General features: G+C 41.1%; 1 long non-coding RNA gene across 1 annotated transcript; it reads right to left on the bottom strand.

Annotated features, from left to right (window-relative positions):
• Nucleotides 1-1,917: 1,917 nt before the first annotated feature.
• Nucleotides 1,918-19,825, bottom strand: LOC115252388 (uncharacterized). The gene is made up of 5 exons (XR_003890835.1): nt 19,607-19,825; nt 13,589-13,671; nt 11,665-11,750; nt 11,035-11,096; nt 1,918-2,173 (listed from the first exon to the last, which is right to left on the bottom strand). It is a non-coding gene; the product is annotated as an uncharacterized lncRNA (long non-coding RNA).
• Nucleotides 19,826-20,320: the final 495 nt, after the last annotated feature.

Here is a 20,320-nt window from a genome sequence, read left to right as displayed (position 1 = left end):
AAACATGAGTTCATGACTTCTGCTTTTACAATGCGCAGTATGACAGCTTTGTGCAGGAGAACCATGCAACGAGAGGTGGCACAACAGCCCTGTCAATCATCCGCTGCAGCATTCGACTGCAGTCCAGTGGTGGTCTTTGCTCCTCCACAGTGAGGGGTCTTCAGGGTAGGCCAAGGGGTACCAAGGCCCCCGCTTGGACACCAAAGATGTATGCGTTGAGCAGGCGCCAGCTGGTCGTGACTACTGTAATCTCTGCCACCATTTAAATGGGCTTCCAACTGGAGGAGGGGGGTATACCATGTCCTGATGGAGCACAGCTACAGTGGAGAGAGTCTGGCAGAATAGATGAACACACCCTGTGCTGCTCTTGAAAGGAATCAACTCTGACAGCCCCAGAGAGGCATTACCTGCTGTGGGGGTCCATAAGACCAGGGGAATTTTGAAAGACAGTGGCTGGATGGTCATGTGAATAGAGGTTTAGAGATTAGCGTCAAAGCACGCAGACATGCGCTGATTCCTCTGAGCCATTAAGAAAAACACAGCCAATATATAATATTCTATCAGATTGTTTGCAGAGTATTCTAGTCTATTTTCAGTCCCAGGGAGGATACAGGTGAGACCAGGATAGAGCTCAAAATTTTTACCCGTCCATCCATTTTCTAACTGCTGTATTAAATCAATTTTCAAGAGGTTGTGGAGATGCTAACACAACTCCGCCATAATCTATTTTGTGTGAAAAGCAGGCAGTAGTCCAGCAGTGTTCAAACCAGTAGCATGTTTTCATTATATGCACCCAGTTGTCTGTCTGGTAAAAAAGAAAACCTTGATGGATTGGGGTCCTCTATAAGACTGGATTGGGCACCTCTGTTCCACAGCAACTCTTTAGTTCCAGGTGGGAAAAAAGTCCATTTCAAGATTTTTTTACATCCTGTTAAATGTGATTGATGTGATCAGAAAATATGCTGGGTTTATTTTCAGCAAAATGTCATAGCTGAAAAGACAAAAGCATAAGCCCGTGCCTTTAGCATATTCATATTTACAGCATAGAAAGGTGCATATAATGCAAACATGCTACATGAAAGGCATGCCAACATGAAGAATAGAGTTAATAAAACTGCAGCTGTGTGCTGGAGTGGTAGTGAGGATAGTTTTTAGCTCGAGAATGAGGCTTTGTAGCCAAGCTGCTTCAGCAAATCCTTACATGATGCATCTCAAAGTCTGAGAATCCTTTATTTTTTAGAAAGTACATGCAATACACGGTGGAAAAGTAATTTCAGAGACAGCTGTATTGATTAACCATATTAAATCTTCAGCAGATGCCTTTTTTCAGAGAGTATAAAACATTATCCTTTGGGTATTACTCCCTCAAAAGACTTCACATATGGTTTGATGTCCTAATTCACACAGCTATGGACTCACCAGCCATGTAATTTCTTCTTGAGAGCACACGAGAGCCAGTACATCACACGGCAGGCTGCTGACTGGAAATTCAAGTTATAGCAGGAGCTGATGTGCTCTTGGGGGGGGGGCTAGTTTTCCGCAGGGCTTACCTGAGCTGTCAGAGGCAATGGACGACAGGGTTCTCCATCTAACAGCCTCGCGCTCTAATAACTGCAAGTCCCATCTCAGCGAAAGCTGGGCTGGTGAGTGATCAGTGTCGACAGGTAGTTTCAAGGCCACCGCTCATATCACCAGAACAGAAAACAGCCCATTTTCCACAGGCCTCAGCTGTATATGCCTGTTACATTATACAATATATCTGTGCAAGGATGGAAATGAAAATCCTCAAGATAGGTAATAAATAAAAGTCATGAGGTATCTATATTTAAAAAAAAAAAAAAAAATCAGTGGTATACTCGACAATATTACTGTAGCATGTTTAATATAATAAAACCAAACACTTCACCCAGAATATTAAGCTGAAGCTACTTTTATTGACAATATCTACATATTGAAATATAACTCTGGGTTTGATATTTTAATGAGCTCGGGGAAACATGGTGAGCTCATTCAGAGAGCAAACATATTTATGCTGTGTAAATTTCCTCCTCCTGCTTTTGCTCCTTCCTGGGTCCAGCTTTCCCTCCAAAGGCAGCGTGTCATATGTTCAGGCAGCAAACACCCACCATTGGTCGGCCACAGTTTCCATGGAGACCACAGCCTCTGTTCCCTCCTGAGAAGGTGCAAACAGTGAATGAACATGAGACGATTCACATAAATTGTTCCCTAATCTTGTTATTTTTCATTTCCATGCCACTATGGATATTGGATTACAAGTATGCAGGGAGTTGAGGGGAGAGGTTTTCATGGTTTGACATTTCACTGGAGTGCAGATGTGCTGTGAAATGAGACATCGTTTACTCATTAAATGAAGCTTATAAAGAAAACACACTCCAGCTGTTGGGTTTATTGTAACTGTGTTTCTTATATTAGCTGTATATTTATACAGTTCCAGAAAAGTTTCTGAAGATCAAGCCTCAAACTGCTAAAATGTTTTGCATTCCACTCACTTAAATACACTTTATGCTTAAAGAAAAGTGTGAAACTGTTTGAGATCTTTAGTTTTAGCCACACCTGTAGTCCTGTGTCTTGATATTCCGGTGCTATTTATTGCTTTTATCAACCATCCACATATCTTGTGTTTACCAATAACCTAAACAAACTTTGTCAAATTTGTAGATCATAAGAAATATTTTGTGCCACTCTCCAAAGTGCCAGACTTCCGCCTTTTTTTTTTTCTTTCCTTTGTGCAATGTTGGCTCTATGTGGTGTGAAAAGACTATTTCTTTGCTGTGCAGGGGGTTGAAGATGAGATATGGATTCCAAACACGCCCACTCCTGTCAGGCAACCTGACCTATTTGGATCTGGGTAATCTCTTACTCTTTTGTGCTGCTTTATGTGACACTTTACCTATGTCTCTCCTTTCCTGAGCTGAAACAAAAGACAGAGGAGTTAGCTGCTTCACGGCTCCTGCATTTGCTGGTCTGCTGGGTTTCAAAAGGAAGAGCTATCTTTGCTCCCCAGAAGTGTAATGTCCCCAGGTCAGGGCTCTATATCACGTTCAAATATGAAAAGGCTGTCAGCAGGGTAGGGGCCCATGAAATAAACACCTATTGACCACCAGGACCATTTGAATCCATCATCATTCTACAAGAGTCACTGTTGCACCAATTATTGGAAGCATAAGACAACATAAGCTGAAATCACACTCTGCTCATACTGGAGCTAATGTTAAAGTGCTGCGCTAAGCTTCTTTTCTGCTTGCGGGTGAAATGATGCCACTTAAAGGCGCCACTACAATTCATCATGTTTTGGACACAGGTCTCAGAGTAGGGTGGCCTCCCTGCTGCAGTGTTAAATCACATAATACCAAAAGCTGCTAAAAGTCGGTGTACTAGAAACTGCTACCCCTCCCATTGTGTGTTTACATTTCCATTTGATTCCCATTTTGCTGTGGGCTGAGCTGCATGGTCGGACTATGTTAATCCCCAGAATTACATCATCTCGCTTGTGTTGAGAGTAATGTGTCTGACTTGATGATGTGAATCCAATCTTTTGTGCTTCTGCTGAATAAAAACATCAGTGATGGGTTTTGCAAACGCAATTAGTGCTTTCACTGCTGATTGTAGGAGCTTGCTATTGTGTATTGATGGCAAAAAGCAATTAGCAAAGTGAAGTCATTGCAATCATCATTGTTATCATCTAATCAGGCATATTAAAGACAAAACGGTTCCTCAATGACATGTATGGATCATTAATAATGGTGAGGGAGGATCCAGTGACTTTGATTGTGCTTTCACTTTCATGAAGTTCCAGCGATGTCAAACTAAACTGCTTTTCTTCACTTTCAGGGAAGTGGGCTTTTTGCCATTCCAGGCCATAGACATTCATTTTAAGTATCGTAATAATGATGCCATCTTTCACTTTGAACTATAATAGTTATATAATTATTAAGCTGTGCTTGCTGCTCCATTATGGCAGTTGTCCAGAACAAAAAAAAAAAAACATACATTCAAGTCTTAGTTTTGATGTATGGAAGGCTTCAATGTCTAGTGCTAATAATATATTTACAGCAATTATCCTCTTGGATAGAAATAGTGGACAGAACATTCTGTTTTGCCTCCAACAGCCACCATAGCTTCTCCAGGACCTGACATGCATTATCTTATTGTTAATTAGTATTACACACAATTTCTAGGTCAGTTGTAATCACAATGTGCTATGTAATACATTACTGGAAAACAACCCACAAAACAAAATAATAAATGATGAAACATAATGTGCTGAAAAGGATTTTGGAATTTACCAGACATTTCCCAGAGATGCAGGCAGATTTAGAGCATCGTTGACCATAGTTGTCATCATGTGCTTATGGAAGCACAAAACATAATATTAGTCTTCCTCAGATGGTTTTAGTTAGCCAATGTAAAATCACCGACCATGCTTAAGTGGGTCCAAGTACATTTCAACTGTATTCTTACAGCACACGATTATAAGCTCATGAACGTCTGCATATTAGCAGAGAGCAACTGGTGAGATAAACTGGAATCTGCCAGTTTGTTCAAATGGCCACATATCTTCTAGTCTGTTTACCAGATTTTCTTTTACTCCACTCCATTTCTCCTCACTTAAATCCCCCCACTTGTCCCATTGATTTAGAGTTATTACGTTGGAGAGGAAGAGCTCTGGGATTAACGAGACCAGTGATAAGAGTGACAGAATCCAGCTCTCGAATGAGGTACCACAGCTGGGCCCTTGGGATTCGATTGCACAGCAAATGAACCAACAGCTGAAGTTCTGGGAAGTGGGTCAGTTGGGCAATGCAGGAAATTAGCTTAGCGGCTGCTTGGTGTATCTTTGTGCAAGCAGAATATCTGGTGGCAGGCAGTGAACACCCAAGAAATTGGCACATTTGTCTTTTCTGGGAAGATTAAAAGGGGGAAAAAAAGATCCTAAAAGTCAATGTTTTTCATCAGTTTCCATCCACTTATAGTGTTTTTTTTATTGAGGACAACTGTTCTTTCTTTTGAGGTGGAAATAAGTTTCATCGGTATTTTTATTCCAAAAATAAAAAAATAAACAAAAAACAATTACCAGGTTTTACACTTTTCACTTGTTACTATCTACATTTGGTACTTTATAATTCCATTTAAAAGTTTATAACTGAAATTTAAGTTTGATTGTACCATTGTTGCAGAGGACAAAGGACCACTGATGCCTCCATTCAGATGTTGCTTGGAGTGGAAGTGTGAAAGACCGATGGAAAAAAAGAAGTGAGGGTGCAGAAAAAGTCTCCATCTGTATGCGTACAGAAGATAAAGCTCAGCGGTGTCTGGACTCAAATGCAGTTTTCCTGTCTTTGCAGTCTTGTTTCGTGCAATGCTTTCTCCTCTTAGTCACGATTAATAGATACACTGTGCTACTTGTGCTCTCACAGGGAGGTTTTAGAGTTAGAAGTACTCACAGCATCGGTTTTGGTATGTTTGTTGTACTGAATCAGTAATCGGAGCTTTGTGGAGAGCAAACATATGACTGTGTCTGTGTTTGACACTCGTGTTGTGTGTCTGTGCTGACATACATGCACGCAGCCTGTAATAAGGCATGTAAGGCCCACAATCAAAGGCTCTGCAGAGTCTGGTTTTATGAGCACTAAATAAAAGAAAAATGGGGTCTTTATGTGAAAACTCAGAAAGCATAAACCTCGCAGGCTTGTAGAAGAATCACACTCCGTGACTTGCTGTGCTCTCACCCAGTGCTGGGCCAGATTACACATCACACACATGCATGAGAAAACACAGCCGTGGCCTCTGTGAGCAAATTCAATGCATATCAAACTGCTCAGTATGCGGTCAGTTCAAATCCCAGCATGATATTGTTGGTTCTCTGGATATAGCGGGTTGTTTTTGTCCTATTTTGACAAACGTGTTATGGCACGTCTGCTGGTTGCCGCGCAGCAATTGCAGAAAACTCATCTTCTATTCTGAACTTTGAGACCTTGGTTTTAATTGCTCCCAGTGAAAGAGGGGGAATGGATATGGAGTGAAACATATGTCACTTATTTAATTATGAAACACTGTAAAATACTGCATGAGCTGTTTCTAGAGTCTTCTAAATGAATTTAAAAAGAAATCTGCACATATGTATTCATCACACACTGCTCCTCTACATGTACATTTAAAACAAATCAATGTTCTTCCAGTCGACGCCTTACAGTGGTTAAAGATTTTAACATTACAAGCTTTAATGGAAATGCTCTGAATGGCGGGTATAAAATCAATAAGTGCACACATGCTCTCACCATGGGGGGTCATTAGGAACATCTGAACTAAATTCCCTCACATACATCAAGCGTGCTGAAATACAATAGTCTTTAAATCCTGTTTTCAAATGGCTGACTTGACATGAGGCGGCTTTCCGCTGTTGTGTTCTCACGAATTTACTTCAACCATGTGGTCCTCAACTAATCATTGATTAATCCCTCTGGCTTAATGACCTGTGTAAGGTAACATTACTATCACAAACACTGGAAACTGGGCCCTGCACCTCATATTTACGGGGACAAAGGGGGGAAACACATACAAATACACACTTCTAATGTTTTGTGCTAATATAATGATGCCATATTCCAGATGATGTGGATATTTGTCATCAGGGACTCAAACTCATATTTAGAGCAGAAAGTAAAACTGGAAATAGAGTATGCAGGTTCTGGACTGGAGACGTATGAGGGGGATTGAGTGTGCTCCTAGTGAGGCGACTAGAGATAAATATATCAGGACATGTCAGCAAATAGCCTGGATTTTGGTCCGTATCTAATATTTAATCATTCAGTTAAACTCAGTGTTTAAAAACTGTTAATATTTTATTGTGAGCTAGTGTTTTCATTCTTATTTTGCACAAACCATCAAGCCCACAAAAATTGCAGAATAGAATAAAGCATGACTAGACAGTTGCATCTTGTTATCCCCCCATATGAAGTTCCCAAAAGTGTCAGGTGTTAATTGGATAATCAATCTCTCATAAATTGTAGTGGTCTAAGGCCTTGCTGGAGCACTTTATCAATGTCACCATGTCAGCACTTCCCCTGTCCTCATTTCCTCCCTTCAGTAAGCTGCAAAGTTCTCGGTGTAACAGCAGAGGATTTATCTGTGAGAATCTCTCGATCCTAGCAAAAGGGAGGAGAAAACTAAAGGCTATAGGAGACAGACAAAAGCAAATGGGAGGGAGCAGCTTTCCAAGTGATTTATATATCTTCACAGGGAAGTTCACTGGGGGAATACACCTCATCTGATATCTGCCACCTTTGACCCTTAGCCAGGCTTTTACAACTTATCTTGTCAGGAACTCTGGGAGATTAAAATCCCTCCCTTTGCAGCCTAAACTCTGAAGGCAGATGTTTATGGAAGGGCTGGCCTGGCATCCCCCCACTTAGCTGCTCTGATGGAACTCAGGTGACAGGAGGTAACAACATATGGAAAGACCATTAGAGACTGCATTAGAAATGACCTTTTAAAACCAGCGCCGGTGCTATATTTTATCATTTTGGACATTATCAGGCCTAGATTCAATGTAATTGGATTAGAAAGTGCACTGATGTCTGAATAAGAATGCACACATTAGATGTGGATGGATGTTTATGTGCACAGAGCATAGACTACATTTGGATTTGTTTATTTAGTTGTTCAAAACTGGTCAGAATTCAAAACCCCTTTAATTGGTGACTGCTCAGTCCAGATGGAAAGCTCCTATAACCTCTTAAGTACTTGACACATGAGTGCATTTTTTAGTTCTTTTCTCCCTTTTTTTGTAACTTTAAGCACATAATTACGGGGGGAAGAATTGCTGACTGGAGTGAGTAGATGTTTGCATCCAAACAAGAAGCAGATTTTACAACCTCATTACCACCTCATGGCAAGAAAGTTCTGCCTTCACAACTAAAGAACTCTGGGGCCTGATGTGGAATCTGCATGTTCCCACTATGCCTGCCTGGGTTTACTGCTGTGCTCCAGTCCAAAAACATGATTTACTCTGTGCGTGCATGCGTGTGTGTCCAGAGTGCCTCTTCAACTAAATTCCACCAGTTGCCAGAACCTTCCATGGGATATCGAGAGAACACACAAAAAGCATTTTATGATGGGCTGGTTAGAAAATAAGCTTGAACGACCTTTTATTCTCAGAGCAGTAAAAGCCAAATTGCACACTGACATTTGGTTTGAAGTTATTTGATTAAGAGCCCAGTTTTAGATTTCTTGATGATGATCCCTTTTTTTACAATCAGACAAATTTGGCAGCAGCACTCGTTCAAAAGGTTCAGAAATTAAATTAATAAATTCTTCAGACTGAAACACAGTTGGATAAAAATTTAACAGGGAATCTGTGTGTCTTCAAACCAGCAGTCCAATTATGTGCACAAATTAGATTACCAGTACATGTGCCTTCATTTTTTGGCCCAAACTGAGACTCATTTGCATCTGCAGGCTGAGCATAAATGTCAAACTGCACTCTCCAGCTCATTAATAATAAAATGGAACATCCAGATCCCATCGCCTGTGTGGCATTTTTGGCAATTAACAGTCTGACTGTTGTATTTTCAAATACTGGCCTTATGGTACTAATATACATGTGATAAATATTTAAATTAAACTGCAGTCAACGATCATCCTGGGAGAGCCAGATTTGGGCAACAGCTATTTAGCTGGTGTCAGTAACTATGAATGTTTAACTGTGGGCCTGCATACCCTGAAGCTAAGCAAGATTATGTTGTTGTCCTCTTATCAGCACTTTCTGCAGGGCTCACTTTCTGTCTGCAAATTCCACTCTGTGTTTCATTTCTGTAGAGTTTGTTTTTCCCTTTGAATTTACCTTCCATATGGTCGTTCTGCACCAACAGCCTGAATGCAGCTCGAGCTGCCAAAGGTAAACTGATCTGTTTATGACCGAGGCACAATTCCAGGCATTCTGAGGGTTTAAACAGCAGCATTACTGGCACTCCTCTCTCAGAGTGCACGCTGGCATACACACAGCATATAAAAAAGTACTTTGTGTAACAAATTCCCACAAATATGGGAGCAGTTTCTTTGCTTTATTTGTATTTCTGTAATGGGATTAAAACGTATTACACTGTGTTGTCTGTAGATCAACTCATACAATATAAAGTTGTTCTACTTTTCTCAGATGAGATTTGCTACTATACATCATCTGAATGAAGTAAATATTCAGTTTAATGATATTCTCTTCCCTTTTTCAGGGAAAGGCAGAAACACAACTGAGCATTCGAGTGGTGTGTAAAGCGTATTTAAGCCCCTCTCTCATAAATGTACAACAATAAGGTACTATTTCAGACGCAATTATAAATGGCCTCCAAGTGTTAACATTTGAATTTTGGGGTTAGTCGAGTGGATTAGTTTACAGTGGTTTTAGACTCTGTGTTAAAGTTAAAGCTTCAAATGTTCATCTTTTCACTCAAATGTTCTGGTTTGAGGGTCCTTATCCTTTGTGTCCACAGATTTCTCTTATTATTTTTACATTTCTCTCAGAAAAGGTCAGCCTGTGCCCAAAGCGCTCTCCTTCAGAGTAATCGACTCCTTCTCTGCTTCGGCCTTCACACACTAGGTTCTTCCGGCTGTTGCAACGAAAACAAAACACCAGCCGGTCTGAATGAAACAAACTGATGAAACATATGAAAACTGATGCCGAATCCAGGAAAACTAGCCCTTCAATCCCAGTCGATAACAGATATAACCCAGGACAGGATATAACCAGTGATAAATGACTTCCCATAAATGCCGTGCTTCACTACTTTTTTCCCCCTTCCGTTAAAAGATCATAAAGACTGAGGGCATCTTCTTATCTTTAGCAGGACAACATTAGGCCGTCACAACTATGTTCTGTGTTTCCCTGCAATGTTGCCTACTGCAAAATCCATTCTGATGAAGCAGGCTGATCCTCCCTGGAGCCCCTGTATGTGTCCAGATATGATCTGTGGCCCTTCTGCTGTCAATGTCACTTTCATTGTTTACAAGGGGAGCAAAGCACAGCGGGGAGCAGTGTACCCATTCGGAAGTTGAGTAAGGAAGTCAGTAGCAACTGCGCAGTGAACGCCATCATCTGGGGCCTGCATATTGAGAGGCACCAAGGGAATCAACGGCATTGCTGTATGTTTTGCCATGCTGTGAGCTGCCTTTCAATGCATTTCCAAGGGCAGCATTAGAAATGTGCTATCGAGGCTCAGAGATAGAAAACAATATTCTCAATGGGCCATCGGTTCGTGTTCTTTTCTTAGCGTCGGGATAGCGAGGGAGGGGGTGGAAGGAGACTGTGTGACCTTTAAATTTCACACAGGAGAGATGCTCCCCTCAGGGCTTCAAGATCGCTGCAGCCTTGGGGCAATATCATGCGATTCTGGTGCAGTTTAACCGTGTCAAGGGAGACCTCGAGTGCGTCATTTACAGCATCACTCCCACTGAACATGAAGAAAGAGGCACTTTAAGTCAAAAACAGGACAGTTTTCCATGCTGCAGCACTCTTTAAATAACAGTAGGAGGTGCATGATGTTAAAAATAGCAGCGGTGTTGTTTCTGTCTGCTGTCTGTCCGCCGTCTGATTCTGCTCTGCTGTCTTCCATGTGGGTTGAATCCTGTTGTAGGTTGCATATCAAGACCAGAATCAGACATTGTTTCTGGTCTCTCATTCCTTATCTGTTTAAAAACCTGATATTGGCCTGGATTTACATCCATCTGACAAGGGAATCTGCAATCATGCAAATGACCTTCCTCGCTCACAAACAAAACCACTTCTATAGTGGTGTTGTTGTTCCTCTGGGAGGGGGCAACTAATGCCAACAGCAACTTCAACACAAAACCAATGTTTTGTGGGTGAAATACTTCCAATGAAACATTTGTACAGCCATAAGAAAACATTACTTATCTGATTGTCAATGAGAACAAAACATATATGGCATAAATAAATAATATAAAATGCTAGTTAAACTAGTTAATATTTGACATTTACTGTGTGCTTTGCTGAGTCTCTACCTTGAGCTGCTCATCGCCGATGGAACTCCAAGGCCGAAAAGGGTTTGACTTTGCTTTTTCCTCTGAAGGAAACATAAAATTCAGTATTCTAGCACATGTTTACAAGCGGGGGACAAAATGATGGATGGCATTGAGCAGAAATACCACAGCTTTTTTGTGCTTTTGTGCCAGTCCTTTATGTTGTAACTCATTATTGCTCACAAAAGGCTGTTAGCGCCCTCATAGTACAACAGCAGCCTTCAGACAGCAACATTACATTGTAATTTAGTTAGACAAAGTTTCTAACCTCTTATTGTTTGCATGTTTTTATGCTCTCTGTTATGATAATCTTCAAGTGCTTGCACACAGTCTGAAAATAAATTTCCTAAAAGAAATTAGCACTCATAACCTCTCAGCATTTGACATATGAGATAATTGTTGTGTGCTTTTCTACTTCACCCGGAAAGTTTATTTAGTGGAGTTTTCCTCAGTAATGCTGTTACTAATATAACTCTAAAATTCAAATAGCACAGCATTAAATCACCCAGATATTTGCTTATTCTGACCCCTAAAATCAAATGTCACACAACTGATTTAGTGTAAATTTGGCCAGAATCAAATATTTTCCTTGTTTTGTGTCAGCTGCTTCACCTGTAGCGCAGCTATACGCTCACACAGCAGCTCGTTTTAATCACGTCCCGCTGCAAGGTCTCCTGCCGTGTCCTATATGGATACATCTGAAAGTAATTACAAGCAATGTATCAAGTAGAGCCCGTGTCGTGAAGACAAAGAGGGTGCAGTGCGGTGGTCACCATTTAGAGCATTAACACTGCCCCCACATCTCATCATTATCCCAGAGCAATCTAAAACTCAATAAAATGCAAATCAAAATCTCTGCTGTACACTCTTTGGGAGATTTATACATTAAAGTGCAGCAATAAAAGGAGCCTGCTGAGGTTTAAGGTCATGTTGAAAGAGTGTAGCGTAATGGAATATAGAATGAGGAAGATGGCTGGTTAAATTAGCGTTCTAGCCTGCACTATTCTGTTTAGTATCAGGTGTTTTAATCAGCTTAGAGGCAGTGTGTGACTGGTGATTTACACACTTCATATATGTGATTTAATGTGCTGGCAGGCTCATTTTTTCTCATTAGGGAAGGAATTTCTTTGGGGCTGTTTACATCTTTCAATGTAAAACACAACTCGGGGAGCTCAGGCTCATTTAGCAGAAGTCACCAGAAAGCTTATTTAACGCGTCTAAATCTACATATTTTTTTAATACCCATCGAGACAACCATTTTAAAAAATGCATGCATGTCTCCTTCAAGCTGTTAATACATTAGCATGCCTCTCATTGCCCCCCTGCGTCTAACCACCATCCTGGCCTTTACGGACTCTTGCCTTCTTACGTTCACATTTAATCCAATTCATTATTGTGGGCCCCCCTCCATACACTCAGCTGTCAGGGGAGACAAAAGCTCTGCCAAATATGGATGCGTTTTTGTTCTCTTGGATTTGTGGAGCCCTCCCCTGGGGATTCTGCACCCCTTCCTCACCACCTCCTCCTCCTCTGCACACACACATAGACGTTCCATCTTCTCCCCAGTTCAGGAGGGGTGAAAAATACCTGGGGTTGTTCATTGTGTCACCTCTTCCATGGGTGGAAATGGCATTCAGACAGGATGGAAGTGAATGCCGTCGCAGCGGAGGGTCGTGCTTTTGAGGGTCATGCTAATTGAACGTAAAAATGTCGCCACGCTCAAAGCAAAGGAGAGATCTGAAAGGAGGATATTAACTATTGATTGATGAAGGGAGGGAGCTATGTTTTTAATTTCTCAGATTTAATTCACGAATGAATGAATGTTTGCGGGTGTGTGTAGAGACTTTAAGAACCCTTCACACACTGCAGTAATGACTATTGCCTCATTATTCTTAACCAAGTCAAGCTTAAAACTGTACTCCCTGGGCCCAATAAAATCCATTTAAATAAAAACACTTTCCTGCACCACTAAAATTGTGGAAGGAATTGATTTACTATCTGCTGGACTGGCAGCGTTTTGCCAGCAGAATTCCTGTAAAATGCATTCAACAATTAGAATTTTAAATTACTTTTATGGTTTCAATAAATATCCTTCTGTTTTTATTAGTTTTATTTTATTATAACTGCTCAGTATTGAATTTGTGTATTGCACTTTTACTGCATGATTGGATCATATTGGGTTGCGTATTCATTGAGCTCATTTACAATCTACCATACATTAGTGTCTGAGCTGTTCCCATCAAAGCAACTTTTAGTTCTGCAAATACATGAACATTTTTAAACCAAGTATCCAGTCTTGTCTCTTTATTCTTAAATTAAAAAAACACATTTTTTTTCACCTTCAAGCACAGTTGTAGACATAATTCCCCCACCCCCCACACACACAAACACACACACAAACACGACAGCACAAATAGCTTTAGCAACAATAAAGCAATTACGTCAACGGCGATGTTTAGTGTCCTTATTGTTTGCAAGTAAAGAAATTCTGCCACCTCCACTCTTGTTCGTTTGTCTTCAGATATCCTCCACTCACCATGCAGCTGCTTTTGTGTTGCTTTCACAGCCTTCAGGGTAGAACGTGAGCCTTTCCTCATCCCTGGCCACAACACAGTTGCACTTATAAAGAGAAAAAGTAAACATAAACTTAAAATCTCAACAAGTCCGGTGTGGCATACATTCTGTCTACTGGGCCACTTTCCTAATGTGACCTTTTTTGACAGCAAACACATCTTTTGTGTTGAAGAAGCCTTTCAGTCAGTCACGGCTCTTCAGTTTCCACAGATGTTAGCTGTCGGTGACTGCACTGCTACCAATTACCAAGCATGAGTGATAGGTGGTGGTGGGGTGCATGGTTTGGGCATAGACGAGGGTCACCGATGCTAGGTCTCAATTAACCACACAACTACACATGGGATCTGGCCTGGCCCTTATCTCATATTTATAGAATAACACAGAGACAAACACAGAGCTCTGTCAAGAGGCCAGACCCACAAGGTCAGATGTTGTTAAGACAGGATATTTGCAGCTGCTGCACAGGGAGGGAATAAAATGACGGAAATGCCCAGTTTGAAACAACGGGAACATTTCTTCTGTTCTGCTGGGATTAAAGTCTTTTCTGAAACACGGATGAGAAGGTCAATGGCAATTTATTACATGTTGTTCACTTTCTGCAGAACTGCCAGGAATTTCAAAGTTTTCTGGCAACTTTTACAATGATGAAAACACTCTAGTAACTCCAATAATTATTGGGTGTGAGTCTTGTGTGGGGCCCAAAACTAAAGTCTGAAGTCTATTTTTACACGAATGTTGCAAGATGATGAACTAGCTTTTGATTCTGCCTTTAATCTTAATCATCCATTACAAATATTTGCCTACTATGATATCACTCCCAGACATGACAACCTATTATTCTGTTTTTAATAGAGCTTGAGAACAAGCTGCATCTATGATACAGGATATCCTGAAAATCATCAGGTTTTCCCCAACATGCACCTATTACATCCCTCAACTTCTGCAAACACAATGGGGTCTTTGGAATACCGTAATTACCCCATTAAAGCAGCAGAAACTGGTACACAAACCGTAAAGGTTGCCATTTGGGATGGATGGATGGATGGATGGATGGATGGATGGATGGATGGATGGATGGATGGATGGATGGATGGATGGATGGATGGATGGATGGATGGATGGATGGATGGATGGATGGATGGATGGATGGATGGATGGATGGATCCTGTATTTTACTGTAGCTTACTGTGACAGCTCACTTTATTGTTAGAAACAACAGATTACAAGAAAGAAATACGGCAACATCCCTTTCACACACTCTCCTCTGTACATGAGCTTCGTTTAATGAGCTTCAGCAGATTAAAAATTGTAATCCATGTGCTAATGGGCATGGCATTTTTGCCTTGCTTCATTATGGTGATTTAATGCAGACAGAGTGAGCCTTCAAATCTCTTTTTTTATGACGACTGAAAGGCAATCAAAGCCTGCATTAGGAGGTTCGTTAGTTGACTCTTAAGGCTTTGTGAGATCCAATTTGCATCTTGAATCGAGGAGCTAACAAAGCTACACATGCACCGCGCATGCAAATAGGCCTCATTATGGTAGCTCCTGTCTTCCTTAGCATCCACATCCCATAATGATGTCTATGAATGACAAGCAGCAACATAACATATGATAAAGTGTAGCAATGTGTATAATGTGAAAAACAAAAGTCCCAGTCCCTTCCTGCCATAACTGGACCATTGGCTTAAGGAACAGTGGATGCCCTGTGACACACTCGTGGTTAGCTGGGATCTCGGATCTCTAGAAGGACTACAGAGCCAAGAGCTGAAAGGCGAAAATAAGAATAAAGATAACAACAGTGCACCTCCAACACAGCAGTGTTTAATAAAGGGCAGTTATTTATACATGTGACACAGCAGCTAAGCAATGGAACTGAACAGCCAGAGGCCAGGTTTCATACCGGCAGGCAGAAAGTAGCTGCGCTCGGAAGATTCAGTGTCAGTTTCCAAAGATATTGGTCAGATTTAATGAATGAATGATAAAAATTAAAGTAGGGTTTAGGAGGGGTGTCCAACGGGTGAATAAACTCTCCTCAACATAAAATTGGATGATTATTTAATTTCAGTCCGTTGTACAATGATGTTGGGAGAGCAGCATTATCCTTGAGTGGAGTTTGTTCTCTGACTGCAATCAGTCACCAGAGGGCTGTTGAGAGATGTTGCCTTCAGTTTTGATGAGGACCCATCAGCTTTCATTTCCTGGAACCTATTTAGCAGGAACATAACACTTTCTGGCATCTCAAAGAACAATCAATCTGGAAACACTACAGGTGGCTGCAAACACAGTGTCTGTGTGTGTGTGTGTGTCTGTGTTTTTCTGCCAGTGTTTGGGGAGTGTAGGGAGGGCTTTAGAGATTCTGACTGGAAACCCTCCGGCTGCAGCCTCAGCAGAAGAAGCGGTGCCGTTGAGTAGCGACGACCCTGAAAACACAAAGACACTTCCCATGGAGCGCCGCAGATACTTTGCACGGTTTTGGTGAATCCTTCGGAGGAGCGTGACAGAATTAAGGGTGAAAGACAATGGCTGCTATTCAAACATAAAAGCCCCGGGTGCTTTCAGTTATTACACTCTAAAAACAAGCTTGTTGCGCCACGATTTTCACTTCATCTCATTTTGAGGTTTTCTCATCCTTGCAGTGTGTGTCCACTGCTGGTTTCTCATTTGGAATTTTTTTAAGCCCAAATCATTTGAATAGTTTCATTAAAAACACAGCGCATGTGTGAACCCAATACCCCTAAAGCAAAGTTACATGAATGCAACTTTGTTCGTGTTGCGCAATAGATGACTCCCAGTTTCTGGTTTGACATCCACTAATAACCCGCCATCGTTTTCAGAGTAATGTCCCACTGATTCATTAAAACATGTAACTTTATTTCCAATCCACTTGATCATACAGAAGCCTGGAGGAGTGTAGCTGCGTGACCTTCTGCCTCGCAGCTGCACTGTGGAGAAAGAGGATGTGGAGGGAAAAGTATTCCCTTTTAAACTGGCCTTGACAGCTCTGCTTTCTCAAAAGGAAGAAAAAGCACTCGCTTGATGAAACACTGCAAGAGAGACAGGGAACAAAAGCATAGTGTGCTTTCTTATATTCAAATCCTTGTTTTCTCAAAAATAGTCGACTCGGCGGAAAAAAAAAAGGGGGGGGCGGAATGGGGATTTTAAAGACAGCAAAGCAGAGACAAACATGTCAGCAACATTTATATTTAAAAATATGAGCAGCACAGTAGGATGCTCACCATTTACTGTTCCTTATTTCTCCCCACTCACACAATGTGTCCATTCAGAATTCTGTACCTTTGAAGTATAATAGAGGCTCTGATGGTGTGAAAATGTGCCCAAGTGCAGTTACACCGCCGGTGATATAGGGACCCGTCAAGAAAATCACCCAAATCAGGTCAGTTTTGCTCTGGAGGCAAATGGACACCTCTGGCCCAGACAGATTTAATCAGTGTCTGATTTACAACCTCTAAAGCTGCTTAATGCCCCAGTGCGACATCCACATCACACGCTCGTTTATTTCTCTCTCACAGAACGGCTGCAAATCCGTAACGGAGCAAACTTCTTCCCCCCGCTGTACTTGAATAACACGGAACCAAATGAAATGTCATATTACTTAGAACAATATTTCCTTGCCATAGCACAAACAGCATATTATTGGATACTGATTTCCATATAGCTGGATTTTCAGCATCTCGCGGCAAAAACAATAACAGACCCAATAATTAGGATCCAGGAAAGAAAGCAAATGAATTGCTCAAACTTACCCTTTCAGCTAGTGTGCATATGTTGCTGTAAAGGTGTAATTGGAGCCCTTAAAAGAGCTACTAAAAGGTTACAAGATTGATTTCTCAACTGTGGTTTTCAAGGTCAAGAACCTCAGCTTCCAGGCCACCACGGACAAGAGGTACTTAAATGAGAACCCAATGTTCCATGAAGGTTTGGTAACTGCCATTGCCTGATGAAAATAGGCTGAGATCACTGGGAGCTGGAAGCAGCAGCTTAGCAGACCTTTGGAAAATCTGATGTGGCAAAGAACATATACAATCGAGATGTTTGCAGTGAGTTATTACTTTTTCAATGAGATGGGACTCAGCCAATGGGAAAAATTGATATCTAATAAGAGATGAGGACCTGTTCATTCCTCAATGTTGTTTAAAAAATCGATCTTAATGATTTAACTCTCAATTTCCCAACAATTTGGTTTTAGAACAGTTTCAACGTGGATTTAAAAAAAAAAAACGATTTATATTCTAATAGAAATGCAGCTGATTTGAAAACAGCATGAAATACTACTGCATAATTGAAGGAGAGGAAATTATTTTATGCCTCCAGTCATGCACGTGCGGGTCAAAAAAAAGCCATAAAATTTAAATCTCATAGGTGCTGTGGCATTAGCAACTATTATAAAAGAAAAACAGGAATGCATCACATGATACTTATTCTGCTTCAAGGCGTAATACATCTACAGCAAGTTCAGTGGTAATACACTCATGGGAAATAACGTCTGCACCTCTATAAGCATCCTTACTCCACCTATGGCAGTTTGTTGGAATTAGGCTCCATTTTAATCGTTTTCGGGAAACGATGGCGCATTTGTGCAACACTTGTAGGTATTTTATACGAAACATATCACGTATGGGCAATATTGTGCAAATAGACCTCCACACAAGGTGTCTCAACAACGCGTGCTCATTGACCAAGGTTAACATTCAACCTTTTCTGGTGGATGTATTTCACCACAGACTGTATCTGCCTTTTGTTCCGGAATTGGAAAAAAAAGGCCTCTAAATGTCACCACACTGATCCCATTAGCTTGTTTTAAAGTCCAAGCATCAAAGTGTAGATCCTCTCCAGATCACCCGGTTCAGGGAAAGGGAAAAATAACTCGACACCACATATAGAAATGTGTTTAGATTTGTTTTAGAGTAAACGTTTACCTGAAAGTTCAGTTTGACCAGTTCATTAACTGGACTACTCAAGTGCTGCGTAAGCGTAGAGCCATAGCATTAGCTAATGGTTCCCTCGGTCTGGCCTACACAAAGCCCACGACAGTCCCAAAGGACTGGAGATGGATAGATTAATGGAAGGATGGACAGATGGATATGGTGATGTTTCAGTGAAGGAAGTAAAAAAATAAAGTCGTATTCTTAGAAAGTGTGTTTGTCGTACTGTGTTTCTTTGATAGTGTAAAGATCAATGCATTCACATTTCCTCAGCCCACCTTTTTGTGCTTATTTTGTTGCTGATCAATGAGCCCATGGTGAGCTTTGAAAACCTGATGATGCGGAAACGCAACTGATCCATTAATAAAATGGATCACTCCAATCCATACTCGTTGTGAGAACAAACCATTGGACACACACACAAACACACAAACAGCACAACGAACCCTCCAAGGATACTCCATTAACATCCCCTCATGTACATCATGCAACTTTAAACTTGACTAATTCCTGTCTAGTTTTACTGATCTAAGCTTAACTGGGACTAAGCCTAACCATGATGACGGGTACCAGCACATCATTTGCCCTCCTGAGGATGACCTGTCATTGTTTCAAAGGTCTTCAATAAAAAGCTCATACATACAAAATAAAGCCTCTCAATCTATATTTTAAATCTGTTGGGTGAAGCAAAGAGCCTGAATAATGCAGTATTGCAAAGGTCAAAGTTAATAAGATGTAATACGATACACATTTATTGAAGTAATTGTTCTTGTTCTGTGTGTCCAGCAGGACTAATCCCTCTTCACCCCCCCCCCCCCCTCCCTCAATGACCCACTCCCTCATCACAGGAGTTACACTATTGTAACACTAACGCCTCTATTTTTACTGCTATATTACATTTTTCACAGTTAAAAAAAACCTCTTTTTCATTTTTTCCAAAGATTGCTGAGGTGTCAGATTATATTAAGCCTGTGTTGCTCTCTGATGATTTCATTTAATAGCAGTCAAATAATGACTCCATGGACAAAACTTACCGAGACAATCGGAACCAGGTAGCAGCGTTATGCAGCTGCGCTTGTTGACGTTACGTAAACACTCATTGACATTGTCCACGGCAAATCAGTCTTGAGGTTCTCGGTTTCTTCTTCATCTGCAGCCAAATTTCCTGACAAATAGTGTGATTTATTACATTCATCCCTTTGACAGTGCTCTTTGCACGCACGCACGCACGCACGCACACACACACACACACACACACACACACACACACACAGCTTCCTCCTCCAGAAAATAATATCAGCCACAGAAGACCTGCAGCAGAATGTTGTGGGAGGCTTCTGTCCTCCTATGGGAGATCAACCTTCTACAGGAGTCCTCTCTCTCTCTTTCTCTCTTTCTCTCTCTCTCTCTCTCTTTCTTTCTCTCTCTCTCTCTCTCTCTCTCCACAGGAAGTGTGTGCATGTGTTCAGGGTTTGATCCCAGCTTATTTGTGACTTAAACTGTTAAATCCTCAGCAAAAAAAAGAATCTAGCCCTGGCATGATAGCAGACTGGATCAGTGATAGCGCCACCTAAAGGAGGTAAAAGCAACAGGACAGTGAAGCAAGCAGACAGTCTTGATGAATATTCTCCATCAATGACTGATGAAACACTGTAATTATGTCACAGCATCAGCAAAATGTTTCCCACAGAACAGGAATTTATTACATTCATATTTTACAGCTTTGGTCTCCATTATTCACAAGACAC

The sequence above is a fragment of the Takifugu rubripes genome, chromosome 14 (genome assembly GCF_901000725.2).
Source record: "Takifugu rubripes chromosome 14, fTakRub1.2, whole genome shotgun sequence".
Taxonomy (NCBI): domain Eukaryota; kingdom Metazoa; phylum Chordata; class Actinopteri; order Tetraodontiformes; family Tetraodontidae; genus Takifugu; species Takifugu rubripes.
Note: the sequence above shows the minus strand (reverse complement) of the source record. Positions and strands in the feature narration are given on the sequence as shown.